The 20011-nt window shown below is 41.9% G+C and overlaps 1 protein-coding gene, 2 non-coding genes and 1 pseudogene across 3 annotated transcripts in view; 2 read left to right on the plus strand and 2 right to left on the minus strand.

Moving 5' to 3' along the window:
• The window catches only part of LOC102695046 (zinc finger protein 721-like), a 1154024-nt pseudogene that overhangs the window by 790834 nt on the left and 343179 nt on the right, over window positions 1-20011 (minus strand).
• The window catches only part of LOC138242831 (zona pellucida sperm-binding protein 3-like), a 496704-nt gene that overhangs the window by 397622 nt on the left and 79071 nt on the right, over window positions 1-20011 (plus strand). The gene's annotated exons all lie outside the window — the stretch shown is intronic.
• Window positions 11963-12075, plus strand: trnal-caa (transfer RNA leucine (anticodon CAA)). Its single transcript has 2 exons — window positions 11963-12000; window positions 12030-12075. It is a non-coding gene; the product is annotated as a tRNA-Leu (tRNA).
• On the minus strand, window positions 18117-18198 carry trnal-aag (transfer RNA leucine (anticodon AAG)). The gene has a single exon. It is a non-coding gene; the product is annotated as a tRNA-Leu (tRNA).

Raw genomic sequence — 20011 nt, forward strand, 5'->3', positions numbered from 1 at the left:
ACAGGACCCTACCACTGACTACCAAAAGGAAGTGGTATCCACCATTTCCCTTTTTATCAGCAGTAACGAGCTCCCCCAGGAGGCGAACCGGCTCATCATGGAACATCCACAGGTATCTCAATTTTACCTCCTCCCCAAAATCCACAAACCGGACACCCCTGGACGCCCCATCGTATCAGCATGTAACTGTCCAACTACTTACATCTCAGCCTTTCTCGACAGCCTCATGAGACTGCTGGTTGAAGATCTTCCGTCATACATCAAAGACACCAACAACGCGCTCCAACTTTTTAATGATTTCCAATTTCAGGGTACCGAATGCTACATTTTTACCATGGACATCACATCTCTGTACACCGTCATTCCCCATAATGACGGCCTTACAGCCCTCAAGCACACGCTGGACAAACGCACAGTGCTTGATCCACCCACCCACACCCTGGTACGCCGTGCAGAATTGGTCCTCACACTGAACGCATTCTCTTTCAATAATCTTTTTTACCAACAGGTCAGTGGAGTTGCCATGGGCACCAGAATGGGACCCAGCTATGCCAACATTTTTGTCAGCTGGGTACAAGAACGCTTCTTCGCTTCCTACACTGGCTATGTCCCTGACCTCTACAAGCGATATATTGATGACTGCGTCGGTGCCGCCACATGCTCCAACGATCAGCTTGAGTTCTTCCTGCACCATTTCACCAACTTCCACCCGTCCCTCAAATATACGGTTAACATATCTTCCACCACTCTTCCGTTTCTAGACATCCACTTGTCTATCAACTACCCCCGACTGTCCACTTCAGTTTATTACAAACCCACGGATTCACACAGCTACCTCCTGTACAGCTAATTTCACCCCAACCACACTAAAAACTCTCTTCCTTTTTCACAGTTCCTTAGGTTACGACGACTATGCAGCGACGACATCGACTTCGAGAACCAAGCCCTCGAAATGTACAATTTTCCATTTAGCATATTTACAAGTTTCAATTAAATATTTTCATTCGGTCTGCTAGTTCTACACCAGATTATTCACAGTTTATACAGCCAGGCAGGTAGCCTGCACAACACATAAACACGGCCCCTTGGCCACCGCATCAAGGGGTCCTGAATAATAATAACCCACCAGACGATGCCTATCTCCATGCTCCTGCACCGGCACAACGGCTCACAACCCATTTCTTTCACTTACAGACAGATTACATACAGATGATCAGTCTGAGGGAATACAGTCCAGGGCCAGTGTCTGCAAGAAAGCTTGTTTCAAAAGAATCAAAAACGGTTTCTGCTGCAGGGGTCAAGGCAATTTTGTCTTTAGACTGCACTACCCCCCTTAAACCAATACGTCACTGGACAAGCTCGTTCTGAGAAGGCATTCACCCTGGCTTTATCATGTAGTTGGTTTTAATACTCCTTTTTTTCCTCGTTAGATCCAATACTTGGAGTAGCCCGGCCTTATGGATTCCCTAATTAGGTAAAACAATCACAATATCACATAACTCTATTGAGTTAGTTTACATAAATGCTATTTCATGCAGTAATTCCTTATAAAATGCTGCAGTCTGGGCCTAAAATAGGTCTGGGGTGTCCCCCACCCACATCAGTAGTTGAAACTGTACATCTGATCCGGCGCCGGAAAGATGGCGACGGTTTACAGAAAGCTCTCTCGTTGTGTGTCTGTTTTAATGTTTATTTATACGTTAATACTCTTGTTTTGTGTTGGACGCTCAATGTCTGTCATTACTTATGATAGACAAACGCTTTTAAACCTGAGGATAGACTCCTTAATGTCATCAAACAACTTTTTTCACGTACCGGACCCCACCTGCTGGATCGGACAAAGATGCGGCGAACAACAACAACAGGTTGCAGACGCCGGGGAAGACGAGGCAGCGTACTAGCGCGACTACGAAGGCGTCCGCACAGACCACCGCTGCCGTCTATTTTGTTAGCTAATGTTCAGTCACTGGACAATAAGATAGATGAGCTACATTGTCGGATCAACGCGGAAAGGGACCTGAGGGATTGCTGTGTTTATGCCTTCACTGAAACCTGGCTGAATGCATGCGTCCCGGACACCGCCATCCAGCCAAAGGGGTTCACCATTTACCGCATGGACAGAAACCACCAAGCAACCGGCAAACACAAAGGCGGAGGCATTTGCTTCCTGGTCAACAGCAAGTGGTGCACCGACGTGAAGGTAATCTCTAAATCCTGCTCGCCGAATCTAGAACACCTGACCATAAAATGTCGACCCTTTTATTTGCCGAGGGAGTTTATCACAATCGTTTACATTCAACCTCAAGCCTGCGTGGAAGCAGCACATAGCGAACTCCACGACATTATCAACAAGCACGAAAACTCCCACCCAGAAGCCGTCTCAATTGTAGTTGGGGACTTCAACCACTGCAATCTGAGGAAAGTTCTGCAAAAATACATTCAGCATGTCACTGTACCGACAAGAGGAGGCAATATTTAGACCACTGCTACACAACAATAAAAGGGGCATACAAAGCGCTTCCCAAACCGAGTTTCGGTAAGTCGGACCACATCGCTCTCCTGTTGCTTCCTGAGTACAAACAGAAGCTGAAGACCTCACCCATTGTGAACAGGTCAGTGCGTTGTTGGTCTGAGGAGGCGGAAAGCAAGTTAATAGGCTGCTTTGATAGTACAGACTGGGACGCATTCAGAGCTCCCGACACAGATTTAAATGAGTACACGGACGCGGTCACCAGCTATATTAAATACTGCACCGACGTTTGTGTACCAGAAATGAAAATTAGGTCATTTCCCAATCAGAAACCGTGGTTCAACCACGACATTCGCAATAAAATAAAAGATAGATCCACCGCGTTCAAATCGGGGGACAAAGAGCTGTACAAGAAATCACAGTATGCATTAGAAGAGGCCATAAAACGCGCCAAACGGAGCTACAGAGTGCGGCTTGAAATGCAGTGCGCTGACACCCGGAGGCTGTGGCAGGGATTACAGTCAATCACAGGTTACAAGGGCTGCAGCCAGGAGATTGACACGAACAACGCATCCCTGCCTGACGAGCTGAACCACTTCTATGCCCGCTTTGATGCTCTGAACACGGGCACTGCTGAGAAGACCCCAAGCGTGCAGGGCAAGTTTGTTCTGAAACTCTCAGAGCAGGACGTGCAGAAGACTCTGAGCAGGGTGAAAATCCGTAAGGCTGCAGGGCCTGATGGGATACCACCTCGCGTCCTGAGGACATGTGCAGCCCAGCTGACCACAGTGTTTACAGACATCTTTAACTCCTCCCTGTCACAGTCCATGGTCCCCACCTACTTTAAAAAAAACACTATTGTTCCAACCCCCAAAAAGACAAAAGTGACATGCCTGAATGATTACCGCCCAGTAGCATTAACATCTGTGGTGATGAAATGCCTGGAGAAGCTGGTGTTGTCACACATCAACTCCTCCATCACAGTCCCTGGACCCCCTGCAGTTCACCTACCAGAACAACAGATCAGTGGATGATGCTGTCTCCCTGGCTCTGCATACAGCCTTGGAACACCTGGACACTAAGAACTCGTATGTGAGAATGCTGTTTGTGGACTACAGTTCAGCATTCAATTCCATCATACCCAGTCAACTGGTGACAAAGCTCAGGGGATTAGGTCTGTGCAACTCTGTCTGCAACTGGCTGCTGGACTTTCTTATCGAGAGACCACAGGTGGTGCGGATAGGCAATAAAACATCAACACCACTCACCCTGAGCACTGGAACCCCACAAGGCTGCTGTCTGAGTCCAAGGTTGTACTCCCTATTTACTCACGACTGCACAGCAAGACACAGCAATAACCGCATCATCAAGTTTGCCGATGACACCACTATAATAGGACTGATCAGTGATGATGACGAGTCTACTTACAGGGATGAAGTTGTACAGCTGCTTAGGTGGTGTCATAGCAATAAACTGGACTTGAACATAAAGAAAACGAAAGAGCTAATAGTGGACTTTCGGAGACACAGGCCACACACTCACAGCCCACTCAGTATTGATGGAACGGAAGTGGAAACAGTCACCAGCTTTAGGTTTTTGGGAATTCACATCTCTAAAGATCTAACCTGGACTGTGAACACTGACTCTATCATGAAGAAGGCTCAGCAGCGCCTTTATTTCTTGAGGTGCCTCAAGTGATGGGGGATGCCAATACATGTGTTGGTGAACTTCTACCGCTGCACTATCGAGAGCGTCCTCACCAACGGGATCACCGTGTGGTATGGCAACACCTCTTCGCGAGAAAGAAAGGCACTGCAGAGAAAGGTCAATATGGCCCAGAAGATCATCGGCTGCGGTCTCACCGAGATTAAACAGCTCTATGAGGACCGCTGCCGTGGTAGAATTCTGGCCATCACAGAGGACAGTCACCACCCAGGGCATGAGCTCTTCACCCCACTGCCGTCAGGCAAGAGATATAAGAGCATACGGACACTTACCACTAGATTCTTCAATAGCTTCTATCCACAAGCAGTGAGACTGGCGAACACATTTAGCCATCCCCTTCGGACCACACCTACACCATCACCATCTACCTCTTTATGATTTCTTATCTATTGCACATCTCCAGTCATTGTTTACACGTCTGTATTGTTTACATTCAAACTGTCTAGATGTTTACTTGCATATTGTCTATTGTTTGTTTGTACATTGTCTTGATGCACTGTTTGCACTTTGTTTTGTTTTTTTTACACTTGTTTTACAATCGAGAGACTTTCTGTAAGTAAGAATTCCATTGTACCAGCACCGGTTACATATGGCAATAAAGTTCAAGTTCAAGTTCTTTTCCCAAGCAGACTGACAGCTTATATTTGCTTTAAACACAACCCTTGCACCCCTTCTCCTGTAGCCTCCTGTTACCCGTTAGAAAACTTTATATCACATCTTTATGCTGTTTTAGTCTAAAAACAGGACAGATGTGCTCCTGTGTCCCCCAGTTACTGCACACTGTAAGATTATTTCACTTTTATTTAAATCCTGAGATAAATTTAGGAAGGCTATAGAGGGGTTTACTAGATTAAAACTGTTAGTTCATGCACGGCTCTCGTTTCAGCTTCTGACATGTTCTTTAATTGTGAAATCAAGCCTCTTTCTTACAATTTCTCCAAAAAACACCTTTTTTTTAGTAACTGCACACCAGCTTATTAGTAGTTTTGTCTTTGGGGTTTTATATCTCGGTATAACATTAAAGTCGCACAATAATTTCGACAAACTGGCGGCTCCCTTTTCTCCTCCTTGGGAGTCTTTTTACCTCCCATTTGCAGCGCTCGCACTTCTACATGCATGCTTCGCGAGTTATTAAATCAAATCTGTCTCCGCTGTCCGTAATATCAGGAAAGCATAGTTGTACATTCTTGGCAACATCAGGTTTTAACCCACTCAAGTAAATTTGTTTTATTACTGTGGAAGTATCTTCATTCACTTCCTTCTCATCGGCTAACCCCGAGTATACTATCCATAAAGCTATAAACCTTTCTGTAAAATCTGAAACATCCTCACTTCCTTCTGCTGACATGCTGTTACTTTTCTCTAATCAGTTTTCGGTGGGTAATGCTCTTTCAAAAATCTCCACACTAATTCCCACCCTTCTCCTAGATTCTCTCTTCTATTTCTTCTTTTGCTGTTTCTTTTTCTGCATATATAACTTCGTTTCGTTCAGCCATTGCTTTTAGCTTTTCCATCAGAGATTTTTGCGTCTCATCTATGATATTCTGTTGAATTCTCAAATATTCCTCTAAATATTGTTTATTTTTATCCAAATGTTCATACACTTTTCTACATTCCTGTTCAGCCTAAATTCCGTCTGACATATTTCTTTTAAGTTTCACTTTGGATTAATCAAACTTTTTTTTTTCTTCACACCAAACCATTTTCACGTCTCCCACGCGCCCCGCAGAGCCCCCCAGTCGAGACAAACTGACGAACTATCAAAATTCGGGAACACGGACCAGGTTCCAAATCCTGGCTTTAAACACACAGTTGAATCGAGTTACCATTTTCGGCTCTTCTGCGAGTACTTTTCTAGTTACTACCTTCAGCCGTACTGCAGTCGTGTACCAGGATGCAACACCTGGATTGTTTCGCACGGGCAGGGCGAGACGCTATTCCTTCAGCAATCCCTTTTTTTCTACCCCACCTTCACAAAACAGGCATCTAAAAACATACACCATTAACTCATTTTTCTGTTGTACTTGCTTCAGCACCACAGCAACATGGAGAGGACAAGGGACTTTTTAGAAAAGAGGAGTCCTTACCTCTTTTTAGAAGCGGCCGCCTAACTTTTCCTCTCCATGTCCGTGTGGTTTAATTTAGATGGATACTTCTTCATCATTTGGGTCACGTATCCGCCAATCTGCCTCCTCCTTTTTAGAGGACGTTGTAAACCTTTAGGAACAATATAATCTAGCAAGAAGGTTATGTAACTGTAATTAGGCTTAAGACAATCAAGAACAAGGCTTGCCTTTCTTCAAAATTCTTTACGGTCATCAGGCAATTTAGGAAAAGACTTAACTAATGCAAATAATTCACTAGGAGACCAATGTCAATGTTCCTTCTGGACCTGTAAAAGTGCACATTGGCATTTCATGAACAAGTGAAAAGGCTTTGGCTCCTGACCGCTTTCTAGTTTCGGTGGAGACTTTTTCTTTTTAGAAGGCATGGCCATGACTTTAGCTGTAGCTTGCTGTTCTTTAGTTTCAAGACTAGTCTTTTTTGAAGCTTCCCATTATTTCTGTGATTCCTCTTTCCATTACATAAGTTTTCCAATTCACTTTCTTTCCTTTCTTCTCCTTCTCTTCTAAGTTTCCCCTTCTTCAGGAAACTTCTTTTTCCTAATTCAACTTTCCTCTGTCCATTCTGATTCACTTACAAAGATCCTTCATAGTTATGGGCCCCTAATTATCATATATAAATTATGTGCAAGTTCCCTTACACCTATTACCCTAGCTTTACAGTTCATGAACATAAAACATTTTTTTTTACTCTAAAACAGGCTATAATTGTTTCTCTGAATTTGTCGTACATGTACTTTTGCTGGACTGCTCGGTCCCATTTTCGTCTTTGAATTTTAATTTCCCATTTTTACCGATCGGTGCCTTACTTAGAACCTTATCACATTAACTACTCCGCAGAGCAAACACCACACGTCTGTGTTAAGATAAGTTCTTTATATGAGTCCCAGACTCATCAAACCCGCGTGAGAACACCACTGTGGCTCGCTTCTCAAACTATTAATTTTTAAGGATCACTTACTGACGTCAGACAGCTGCCAATTCTCCAGACGCGTCTCTGGAAGGATAAACAGTTTATCCCATAAAGGTTCGTCCAATTTGCTAAAATTGTCCGGGTCCGGATGGAGTTTCAGCAGCCATTCGCGTTCAGGTTTGTGATCCCGGATGAGCCCCCAAATTGTCATGGAAATATAACTATCAAGGAAGCCACAAGAGAGAGTTCTCACCTGAGTAAGGTCTTTATTTCAATATTGCAATATTGGGAGCCCTGATGCCACTCTGCAAAGTGCAACCAGAGACTCAATTTGTTACAAGCAGTACAGGGTTTTTATAAGACGTTGTGCTGTAAAAAAGCTCAGTGCTTTGTCCCTTCAAAAACTTCCCCTTTCCCTGAGACAAAACAGATAACATCATAGAGCGAGAGAAGAAGCAATAGATTTGTTATTCAAAGCTAATCAGTTACTTTCAGCTAATTCTAACGACCCAGACAGCATATATTGTTTTGGTACTTTGTCTTCTAAAGTAGCCTAAACAGTGTACTTTATTGACGCACTGTTTTCTAAAATTCTGCACGTACTGTAGCACAGCAATTACATCCTTGAAATATATTTTCTAAAAGCACCAATATATTTTTTTCTAAACTCTCTACATTTTAAGAATCAATTTACTTATTAGATTTCCACTTCAAACGCTTGCAGAAAATGCCAGCAATTCAAAGCGTGTAGGCAGCATGAACAGACCAATTCTGCAATTTCTTTTATCGCGCTTTCCGAGTCGATGGCTCTGCATTAGAAATGAGAAGTGCTGAACTCTAAACACGTTCTTGCCATTAGTGCTACTCGTACTGCTACTCCTTTGTCCTCGAAAAAAGAAAAGACAGGCATGTTTTGAGTCTCAAAATGATCTTCTGGATCCACAAGAAACATGTACATTTGATTGATTCCGCAGTATTTTGGATGTACTGTACTTATAACTTCCATCAGTTGCATGAAATTGAAACTTTCGACTTTTTGTCTGGTATTGAAAATATGTTTAAAAAAAACCATAAACAATTTTCTAACAAACAACTCATGAATTATTGCCAGGATCTATATTTAGCGTTCGGTAGTGATAACACTGCTGATATTGATTGAGTAGAAATCTATGATGTATTGACAGCTTTATCTGAAGCGAGAAGTCCTAGAACGCCATCTATGAAGTTTAAGGATTCATACCAAGAAATGCCTTTTGTTTCCCACCCCAACTGCTGCTTTTGCATTACACATTATGTGAACATTACCAGTTTTGGTAGCTTCTGGGCACGATTTTCCCAAACTGAAACTTATTACAAAATTCTTTAAGATGAACCATGTCCAAAAATTGTAAATCAGGACTAATTTTAATATCAAATGAAATTACTACAGAGGAAAAGGCTTAACTGAAATATGAATAAGACTATGCAAGCCTGAAAAATAGAACAATTCAATTTATAGAACGTATTTGTTTATTTTTTGAGAGATGGGCTCACACACCGGAAGACACTAACGTTTCTCTTCGTTAGAGTATGTGAATAACAGTTTAACCCCATTTGTTTGTAATTGTGATTCTGTTAAAATTAAAAAAAGCATCTATCAATAGTAAGAAATTATCAAGAAAGTAAGAAATTGTGTTACAGTGCCTTGCGAAAGTATTCGGCCCCCTTGAACTTTTCAACCTTTTGCCACATTTCAGGCTTCAAACATAAAGATATACATTTTTTATTTTATGTGAAGAATCACCAACAAGTGGGACACAATTGTGAAGTGGAACGAAATCTATTGGATTTTTGAAACTTTTTTAACTAATAAAAAAATGAAAAGTGGGGCGTGCAAAATTATTCGGCCCCCTTGCGTTAATACTTTGTAGAGCCACCTTTTGCTGCGATTACAGCTGCAAGTCGCTTGTAATGTCTCTGTATGTCTCTATCAGTTTTGCACATCGAGAGACTGAAATTCTTGCCCATTCTTCCTTGCAAAACAGCTCGAGCTCAGTGAGGTTGGATGGAGAGCGTTTGTGAACAGCAGTTTTCAGCTCTTTCCACAGATTCTCGATTGGATTCAGGTCTGGACTTTGACTTGGCCATTCAAACACCTGGATACGTTTATTTGTGAACCATTCCTTTGTAGATTTTGCTGTATGTTTGGGATCATTGTCTTGTTGGAAGATAAATCTCCGTCCCAGTTTCAGGTCTTTTGCAGACTCCAACAGGTTTTCATCCAGAATGGTCCTGTATTTGGCTGCATCCATCTTCCCCTCAATTTTAACCATCTTCCCTGTCCCTGCTGAAGAAAAGCAGGCCCAAACCATGATGCTGCCACCACCATGTTTGACAGTGGGGATGGTGTGTTGAGGGTGATGAGCTGTGTTGCTTTTACGCCAAACATATCGTTTTGCATTGTGGCCAAAAAGTTCGATTTTGGTTTCATCTGACCAGAGCACCTTCTTCCACATGTTTGGGGTGTCTCCCAGGTGGCTTGTGGCAAACTTTAGACGAGACTTTTTATGGATATCTTTGAGAAATGGCTTTCTTCTTGCCACTCTTCCATAAAGGCCAGATTTGTGCAGTGTAAGACTGATTGTTGTCCTATGGACAGACTCTCCCACCTCAGCTGTAGTTCTCTGCAGTTCATCCAGAGTGATCATGGGCCTCTTGGCTGCATCTCTGATCAGTCTTCTCCTTGTCTGAGCTGAAAGTTTAGAGGGACGGCCAGGTCTTGGTAGATTTGCAGTGGTCTGATACTCCTTCCATTTCAAGATGATCGCTTGCACAGTTCTCCTTGGGATGTTTGAAGCTTGGGAAATCTTTTTGTATCCAAATCCGGCTTTAAACTTCTCCACAACAGTATTACGGACCTGCCTGGTGTGTTCCTTGGTCTTCATGATGCTCTCTGCGCTTTCAACAGAACCTTGAGACTATCACAGAGCAGGTGCATTTATACAGAGACTTGATTACACACAGGTGGATTCTATTTATCACCATCAGTCATTTAGGACAACATTGGATCATTCAGAGATCCTCGCTGAACTTCTGGAGTGAGTTTGCTGCACTGAAAGTAAAGGGGCCGAATAATTTTGCACGCCCCACTTTTCATTTTTTTATTAGTTAAAAAAGTTTCAAAAATCCAATAGATTTCGTTCCACTTCACAATTGTGTCCCACTTGTTGGTGATTCTTCACATAAAATAAAAAATTTATATCTTTATGTTTGAAGCCTGAAATGTGGCAAAAGGTTGAAAAGTTCAAGGGGGCCGAATACTTTCGCAAGGCACTGTATTTCATAAACTGTAAGACATGAAGACATTTACAGGTTATATCCTTTGCTTTGTCTTTTAACGCAAGCGGTCAGGATCCAAGCCCATGTTCGGACGGTTGTGTTTCTCTTGTAATCATCAAATGTCATTGTTTTGTCCTTCAGTTCTTTCTCGAGTTGTACCATGGATATTTTATACCATCAATACTTTTCATGCTCTTTTGCATTTTCCTTCACATACGGAAAAAAACTCAAGGCGTTCTTGTCACTGTGCTACACAGTACAGGACATGCAGTGAGTAATTCGCGCAGCTTTCAGAGGAATCCAGAGGGAGGACTCTTAATGCAAGGAGCTGTTTTTTTTTTCGCATTAATCATTATTAACCAGAAACAGCTGCACAACTGGTTGCATTTGTGATTATGTCACTTCTCTGCTTCAGCAAGGTCAATAAAAGACTCTGAAAGTAGTAGAGAAAAACTGAATTAAAATCATATTAGCAATTCTGAGCGATATCTGCATACAGGCAATCCAATAAGAACGTTGAAATCTTTGAATGTCATCTCTCCATATATTGCGCTGCTTTTTACTTGGAGTAAAACTATTGGATTGAAGGGTTAAAATGTATTGTTGTTATTTGGAGAAATCAATGAACTCGTGATTTTATATGTTTTAAAAGACGGTCATGCGCACAGAAAAAAGACTGTGCTGATTATTTTTCTGGAGACGGAGCACTGATGACCTATCCGAGCCAATTGATAAAGCCCACCCAGTGGATACTCTAGCAGAACGTGGAAGAACGTTCACCATTGTAACCAAGGCAACCACAGGAACAACATCAAGAAGCACAATCAATTCCCCATTTAAATCTTTCGTGTAAGGTATGCCATGTGAAAGCATAAAGTAAATCCCCTGATCTCTTTTGAACATGGACAAGGTATTTCTGATGGAGCGCAATGAGCAAAGATTTAATAAGCTACTCCTGCCGATGATTCAGCTTAAAGAAGTAAAAGCTTCACAAACAAAAGCAGCTCGCTACCACAGCCAATATTAAATGTACTTGGTGGCACATTACCATTTGCACTGGCCCAAAAGTGGTCTCGGCAGACGTTGTTCCCTACGTAAAGCTGAAAGCGCCAAAGAGCATTTCCATTGAGAAAAAAAAATCTTTCTTGATGTTAAACATAGAGAGCCTGCCTTTAAGAAGTTCTCCCTCTAAACACCTTGTGCAGCCTCCCGACAGACTAACAAAAAGCGCCTTTTCACCAACTCAATTTATAATACGCCCCTCAAAACTCACAACCGAATAACAATCCATCCGTATATTTGATTTCCAAGATCCATTCAAGGCAACTTGGGTCTTCGCAAGCAAATAATTTCAGGGAAGAAACTCAGTTTAGTCAACTACTGGTGCATTCAGCACACCACTTACTTTCGCTTGTCAGGGTGGCCGAGTGGTCTAAGGCGCCAGACTCAAGGACATGTGTCTTTCCAGCTGGCTTGGGTGTTCTGGTCTCCGAATGGAGACGTGGGTTCAAATCCCACTCCTGACAGCTTCTGTTTTTACCTCTCTTGAATTGTTCCAGTGCTAGCTGACAGTGAATGACTGAAATATAAAAGCAGCAGAAGAAAGCAAGCAACTCAGTGCAATTTGTGAGTATTCTGCACTGTTAAAATGCACAGGTTTTCATACTTTTTGGAATTTGTAGCTCAAGAAGTGACTCCTGTTTCATTTTCTATTCACCAACTCGATTTGCATTCCGCCCCTCACACCTCACAACAGAATAACAAACGCCTTCATGTGCCACAGCATTCCCCTGTAGATTCGGTTTGCACTTTGAATTAGGCGACCCCGAATGAAATATTTTAGTGTTGGCTCAAATGTGAGGAATTTCATGAACCCTCAAAAAGGAACGCTTGCAGAAAATGCCAGCAATTCAAAGCGTGTAGGCAGCATGAACAGACCAATTCTGCAATTTCTTTTATCGCGGGTGGTGCTTTCCGAGTCGATGGCTCTGCATTAGAAATGAGAAGTCCTGAACTCTAAACACGTTCTTGCCATTACTGCTACTCCTACTGCTACTCCTTCGTCCTCGACAAAAGAAAAGACAGGCATGTTTTGAGTCTCAAAATGATCTTCTGGATCCACAAGAAACATGTACATTTGATTGATTCCGCAGTATTTTGGATGTACTGTACTTATAACTTCCATCGAAGAGAGATTTCATCAGTTGCATGAAACTGAAACTTTCGACTTTTTGTCTGGTATTGAAAATATGTTTAAAAAAAACCATAAACAATTTTCTAACAAACAACTCATGAATTATTGCCAGGATCTATATTTAGCGTTCGGTAGTGATAACACTGCAGATATTGATTGAGTAGAAATCTATGATGTATTGACAGGTTTATCTGAAGCGAGAAGTCCTAGAACGCCATCTATGAAGTTTTAGGATTCATATCAAGAAATGCCTTTTGTTTCACACCCCAACTGCCGCTTTGGCATTACACATTATGTGAACATTACCAGTTTTGGTAGCTTCTGGGCACGATTTTCCTAAACTGAAACTTATTTCAAAATTCTTGTAAATCAGGACTAATTTTAATATCAAATGAAATTACTACAGAAGAAAAGGCTTAACTGAAATATGAATAAGACTATGCAAGCCTAAAAAGTAGAACAATTCAATTTCTATAGCTTATTTTTTAATTTTTTGAGAAATTGGCTCACACACCGGAAGACACTAACGTTTCTCTTTGTTAGAGTATGTGAATAACAGTTTAACCCCAAATGTTTGTAGTTGTGATTCAGTTAAAATTCAATGAATCGTCTATCAACAGTAAGAAATTATAAGGAAAGAAAAAAATTGTTTTATTACATAAACTATAAGACAATGAAGAGAGTTTACTTCGCTTTTGTTCTTTTGACTTATGCGTTCAGGATCCGAACCCATCTGCGGACGATTGTGTTTCTTGAATCTCTTGTAATCATCAAAAGTCATTGTTTTGTGCTTCAGTTTTTTCTCGAGTTGTACCATAGATATTTTATATGATCAATACTTTACATGCTCTTTTGCATTTTCCTTCACATACAGAAAAAGTTCAAGTTGTTCATATCACTGTGCTGCACATTTACGCTGGACCACCTGTAACAGTACAGGACACGCAGTGAGGAATTCGTGCAGCTTTCAGCTCAGTGCGGAGTCCAGAGGGAGGACTCGCTCGCTGAATGATCTCTCAGGAAATCCCGGGTGAGATTCAAAAGGTAAACCTGGCTCTCTATGAACACGAGCAAAGAGTTCTCACTTAAAAGAAGATTGCGATGTGAGTACAGTAATATAAAACAACTGAAGATGCCAAGGATTGAAACCCGGATCTGTGGAGCAGTAAGTGACTTGTAGCGCTGACATAAGAGAGACTTACATAAAGTGCTTTTATTGACCATATTACAAATCTCAGGAAGTAAGGTCTTGAAACATTGGGCAGTAGTGGGATTTAAACCCACGCCCCTGAGAGAGTGGAGCATGAAATCCAGCATATTAGACCATTCAGCCACACTACCTCTGGCCCCTTCTCCTTTCCTCTCGTTGCTGAGTATAGGTGCCTTCATGCAATTGAGCCAGGTTTGAATCCCAGCCAATTCATCTCCAAATCTTTTCAAATGAATCTGTGATCTTGTAGCACATCCTCTGAAACCAGCAATCGAAATTGGAAACGTCTTCTTCAACACTGAAAAGCTCAATTAGGACGAAGCAGTAATACACAGGACAGCAGTACCATATGTGTTCTTGATTGATTCAGACTCGTTCTCAGTGGTTCTTGCTCACCAAATAACTTAAAAGCTGAGGAAGAACGCTACGAAAAATACTAATCAAAATACAAAATAATAATCATTATTAACCAGAAACAGCAGAAAAACTGGTCACAATTGTGATTATGTCGCTTCTCTGCTTCAGCAAGGTCAATGAAGGACTCTCTGAGAGTAGTAAAGCACTAAAGCACTGCAAAACTGAATTCAAAATCATATTAGGAATTCTGAGTGGTGCCTGCTTACATGCAATCCAATACGGATGTTGTCTTTAAATAAGAATTCTCTATGTTTCCCTGCCTTTTCCCTGGAGTGAAACTATTGGATTGAAGGAATTCTTATGACAGGTTTACAAGGTGCCGTTGATATTTGGATAAATCTATGAACTCGTGATTTTTATATACTTTAAATAATGGCCATACACACAGAATAAAATGACAGTACTGATGATTTGTCCTGAGATGAAGCACAGCTTATCTTTCCAAGACAGCTTATAAAGGCAAGCCAGTGGATACTCTAGCAGAACATGGAAAAACGTTCAGCTTCGTAACCAACAAATTCCCCATTTAGATCTGACATGTGAGGTATGCTTTGTGATTGCTTGAAGTGAAACCCACAATCTCTTTTGAACTTAGACAAGTTATTTCTGATGGAGCGCTATGCGGAAAGACATAATCAGCTCTACCCCTGAGGATGACTCGACTTGAAAATGCAGAACATTGTTTCACAGATAAAAGGAGCACAACCGACATTAAAATTGAGGGCGCACTGTGATTTGCACTGACTCAAAAGTGATCTTGGTAGACAAACTTCCCTGCTGAAGGTGGAAACGATAATTTGTGTTGAGAAGAAGAAACACTTTTTTCTCCCTGCTTTGATGTTAAGCTGATAAAGTAGCTTTTAACACATTGCTCCATTTGGTGGTTGTAACACAAAAACTAGCAGCAGTAGGATTCAAACCCACACCCCCAAAGAGACCGGAGCCTTAACCCAGCGCCTTAGACCACTCAGCCACGCTACCTGCTGTGCACTGTCTCTTTGTCTCATTACTTGCCCGGAGGAAGCCGGGTGGGTTTTGCTCTTGTCGCCCGACTTAGTGGCGTTATGACCGTGGAACCGACTGCACCTGCTTTTTCTGAGATGCTTCCCCTCTCATGGCGAGATCTCGACTTCTTTAACACCTCTGGATAAAGATCTTCTGTGGAGCAGGTTTCAGACCTCTGCGTACAGCACCCTTGATGTCATTTTATTTTTACAGCAGCCGCATCCGGAAAGTTGTGTCTTTTACATTTTATTTGAACAACAAAACTACATACAATACAAACAAGAGCACATATAACGTATCAAGAAAATCGTCAGGGGCACATGCTATAATACAATTACACTTTATGAAAAACGATTACACAAGGTAAATAAAGATAAGGTCCACACAGCTTGTTCTTACATTTCGAAAGAGTCCGTAAATACCCCTTTACGTCTATTTTGAACTGTTCAAACGTAGGACTCTTCCCAGACCATTTCACTTTATACCACATTCCTAAACGAGGATGCTTCTCCTGTTTTAGAACTATTTTGGGCGGTATGGCTTATACAGCACACCCACAGTATTCTAATGGTGGACTGCAGATCTGTGCTATAGTTCAGTCGAATTCAAAGGATCCAGCAATCGTATTGGATTTGACTGGGATTCTGAAATGTCTCTTGCAAAAGTATTCGGGTTTGCTTGAACCTTTGATAAAAAAAGTGATCTGATCTGAAACTACCCAGCTTCCAATCTCTGAGTTAGTTGTCACTAAACTCGGAAGTGATGTGGCACACATGTGCCGTGTGCCTTTACTTTTGTAAAAAACTGGTATCGGGAAAAGTTTCTTAATATTTCTTTTGATTAGCATGCAAGAAAATGTGATCATTACCTATGGAATTTCCCGCCAGCGTGGAGCTTGAATTCACAACCTTGAGACTCAGTGTTCAAGAGTCACAGAAGAGGTCAGCCTGGTCTTCAGTTTGCCAACGATAAGCTCCGGCAGTGCTCCTCTGTAAAGCAGATTGTTCGGATCGGTTATGTGGGACGGCACTTCGATACTAAGATCGTTTGCAGAACACGCATGGTTTCCCCCTTCACGCAAAAAACATAGACAAAGGAAACTCTCTTGTCTTGGGCTGCTGACTCCCGGATTTAAAGCGCTCTGGGTGCCAGCTATGTCTCTAACAAGCACACTATAAAGACAGGAATTACACTTTGCTCACGTCACGCATGGAATGGCGAGGCTACTTGTTCCAATATTATCTAGTCTCACCTCATATGGTGCCGATTCCTGGTTTTCATTTAAGAAAGAGCACTGCAAACACCGTAAACAGTGCAAAACGTGTGATGAAAGAAGTCTTTTCCCCCCTTTGTCTAAAGCAGAACACAGCGGAGTCATGCCGAGGGTTGTGAGATCAAGATTTCAGTGGAGCACTGTCGTCTACGTCTTTAGCTACATGAGTTGGACATCCTCTTGTACACAGAAAGCAGATTGAGATCCTTTTGAATGAAAAGTGCCAGATAAAAGCCATTTCTCATTCTTTCTCTTAGTGGTGGAGCTATCGCATGTAAATGAGGCAACTTGCAAGGCGAGCAGTCTCGGTGCACACCGAACGCAGATGTCTCAGAGCAGATGAGACATGTCCAAGTGGCTGTCAAAGGACAGTTCTTTGCCGGCGCCCTGGCTTAGTTGGCTAAAGCGCCTGTCTAGTAAACAGGAGATCCTGGGTCCGATTCCCACCGGTGCCTTTCTTCCTGTCTTACTGTACAGAATTTATCCTTATGGGCAAATCCCATGCCTTTTAATTCAGGTGAATGCAAGTGTTCGTTTCCTTTCTGGAACAACTTGTTTTGAAAGAAATCTATACAGCTTGCGAAAGATGAAACACAAATCTTGCTCATCAGTGAAGAAGAGGTACTCCCAGCAGGCCAGCTAATACCAGCAAAGTTTTTTTTTTCACCCTAACCCAGAGATGGAGAAAAGCGAGGCGCCTGTGGCTCTGCAGTGTAATCAGTTCGCGAGTTCGGCGGTTAGCTGAAAGAGTGGTAAATGGAGCTCGCCCCAGCCTGTCCATATTCTTTTAAAGAGGATAAAAAATTAACTTCGCCGCCATTACTACCAGCTTTAAAAGACTGCCATGGGCACGGAAAAAAACACACTACAGATGACTTTTCTGGAACCGAAGCAGAGATTCCTTTACGAACCAACTGATAAAGCTCAGCCAGTGAATACTGTTAACAGAATGTGAAAGCACGATCAACTTTGTAACTGCAACCACAGGAAAAACAGCAAGAAGCAGGCTCCATTCCCCATTTAAATCTGTCGTGCGAGGCATGCTTTTTGCAAGCATGAAGTAAATCCCACGATCGCTTTTGACCTTGGACAAAGTACTTCCAAAGGAGCGCTATGCGCAAAGATTTAACAAGCTCAACCTCCGCCAACGATTTGGTGTGAAGAAGCAGAACATTCAAGTTTCACAGACAGAAGCAGCACGCCAGCACAGCCAACATTAAAACGGAGGGCACACTACGATTTGCATTGACACAAAAGTGATCTGGGCAGACGTCGTTCCCTGCATAACGCAAAAAGTGCCAAAGCGCTTTTGGGTTGAGAGGACGCAAGAAGGTTTTTGTTTTGTGCCTTGATGTCAAGCTGAGAAAGAATCTTTAAACACTTTGCTTAGTTTCTCAAGAGACTGCCAAAAAGCAGTTCCCTCCCTTTCGTCTGAAGCCAGCTGAAAGGGGGTCTCAACAGAAGCACCTGGCAGCAGTGGGATTCAAACCCACGCCCCCGCAAAGACTGGAGCCTTAATCCAGCGCCTTAGACCGCTCAGCCACGCTACCCGCTGTGTGCTGTCTCTTTGTCTCATTACTTGCCCGGAGGAAGCCGGGTGGGTTTTGCTCTTGTCGCCCGACTTAGTGGTGTTATGACCGTGGAACCGACTGCACCTGCTTTTTCTGAGATGCTTCCCCTCTCATGGCGAGATCTCGACTTCTTTAACACCTCTGGATAAAGATCTTCTGTGGAGCAGGTTTCAGACCTCTGCGTACAGCACCCTTGATGTCATTTTATTTTTACAGCAGTCGCATCCGGAAAGTTGTGTCTTTTACGTTTTATTTGAACAACAAAACTCCATACAATACAAACAAGAGCACACATAACGTATCAAGAAAATCGTCAGGGGCACATGCTATAATACAATTACACTTTATGAAAAACGATTACACAAAGGTATTCGGGTTTGCTTGAACTTTTTAAAAAAAAGTGATCTGAAACTACCCAGCTTACAATCTCTGAGGTAGTTGTCACTAAACTCGGACGTGATGTGCCACACATGTGCCATGTGCCTTTACTTTTTTAAAAAACTGGTATCGGGAAAATTAAAGTCGAAACCCAAAACAGTAACATATTTAAGAGTAAATGCCTCCTAATAGCTAGCAAGCGCTCCTAGTTAGTAAAGTTGTTTGTGTCCCAGCCTGTCACGCGGGAAACCGGGGTTTGATTACCGACGGGGAGACAGCTAGTTTTTTTATGATCAGATTTCAGTCTTTAATGCTGTGTGTGAGAGTTTACGTAACTTTCCTTTTCTCACATTTTCTGATGACTATTCCGAAGGAGCGCCCTATCAACTCCTAATACTTTTCAAAAATCTGCCTGCATGTTTGATTAGTTTTGTTTTACTTAGAAAAAGTTCAATATTGATCATAACTAAAGAAAATTATGATCAGAAACAAAAACAAAATGTTGAAGATGCAACTCGATCTTGAATCAGAGCTGGGTGACATGGGCTTCTGTTCTGATATGGCTGTAGGAGAAACAGGAGGAATCTCTTCTCTCCTATGGAGCATGAGCTGAATCAGGAATGAGACATGTCATATATCAACGCATGACCTACATCGTAAAACTAAAACTAAAATAAAAACTAACATTAAGTTATCAGAGACATCCATTTATATACAAACAAGAGACAGACAAAGCAATAATTCTACATTAACTTGTCCTGCACTGATCAGACTAATTGAAATGGTCTGATTCAGAGCCTGTGCAGCTCGTGCTAATACAACAACGCCAGTATTGAACCCTCAGCACCATACTGACTACTGAGCACAAGTTCAGCTGCTCTCCAGCTTTGTTACGCACGTTTTTTTATTTGAAATGGAGCTGATCTCCAGACAGTACAGTGTTAGTCAGCAGCCTCTACTTGTAATACATCGCCCCTGTCCAAAATCTCTAGGTAAAAAAAACACATTTTATACATTTGTCTGTTTAAAGATATAATCTCTTTAAAAAAGACAAAGGGTTTGTGTGTCAATTGTTTCGATTAATTTCGAATGCAAAAAAAAGTAGTTTTCTTCCAAGAAATCACACATTTGTCGCATCCTCCATACTATACTTCTCTCTTGTAGTAGTAAAGCATTTTGATTTAAACTGAACAATATATTAAATGTTTCATCTATACACTTACGATTGACATAGGCAGCCTTGAACGGATTGCGGAAATCAAATATACAGATGGATTCAGAGTGTGCTTTCCAACTTTTGTGTAACATTTTCCTTTGATAGGTCGGAGTTGTTTTTAAAATCTGGATTAAATAAAAAGGAGTGACGTCAGTGTAAAACAGCTTTCCTTCATGGGGAACAACGGTTGTGTTCCAT

Source organism: Lepisosteus oculatus, chromosome 14 (assembly GCF_040954835.1).
Source record: "Lepisosteus oculatus isolate fLepOcu1 chromosome 14, fLepOcu1.hap2, whole genome shotgun sequence".
Taxonomy (NCBI): domain Eukaryota; kingdom Metazoa; phylum Chordata; class Actinopteri; order Semionotiformes; family Lepisosteidae; genus Lepisosteus; species Lepisosteus oculatus.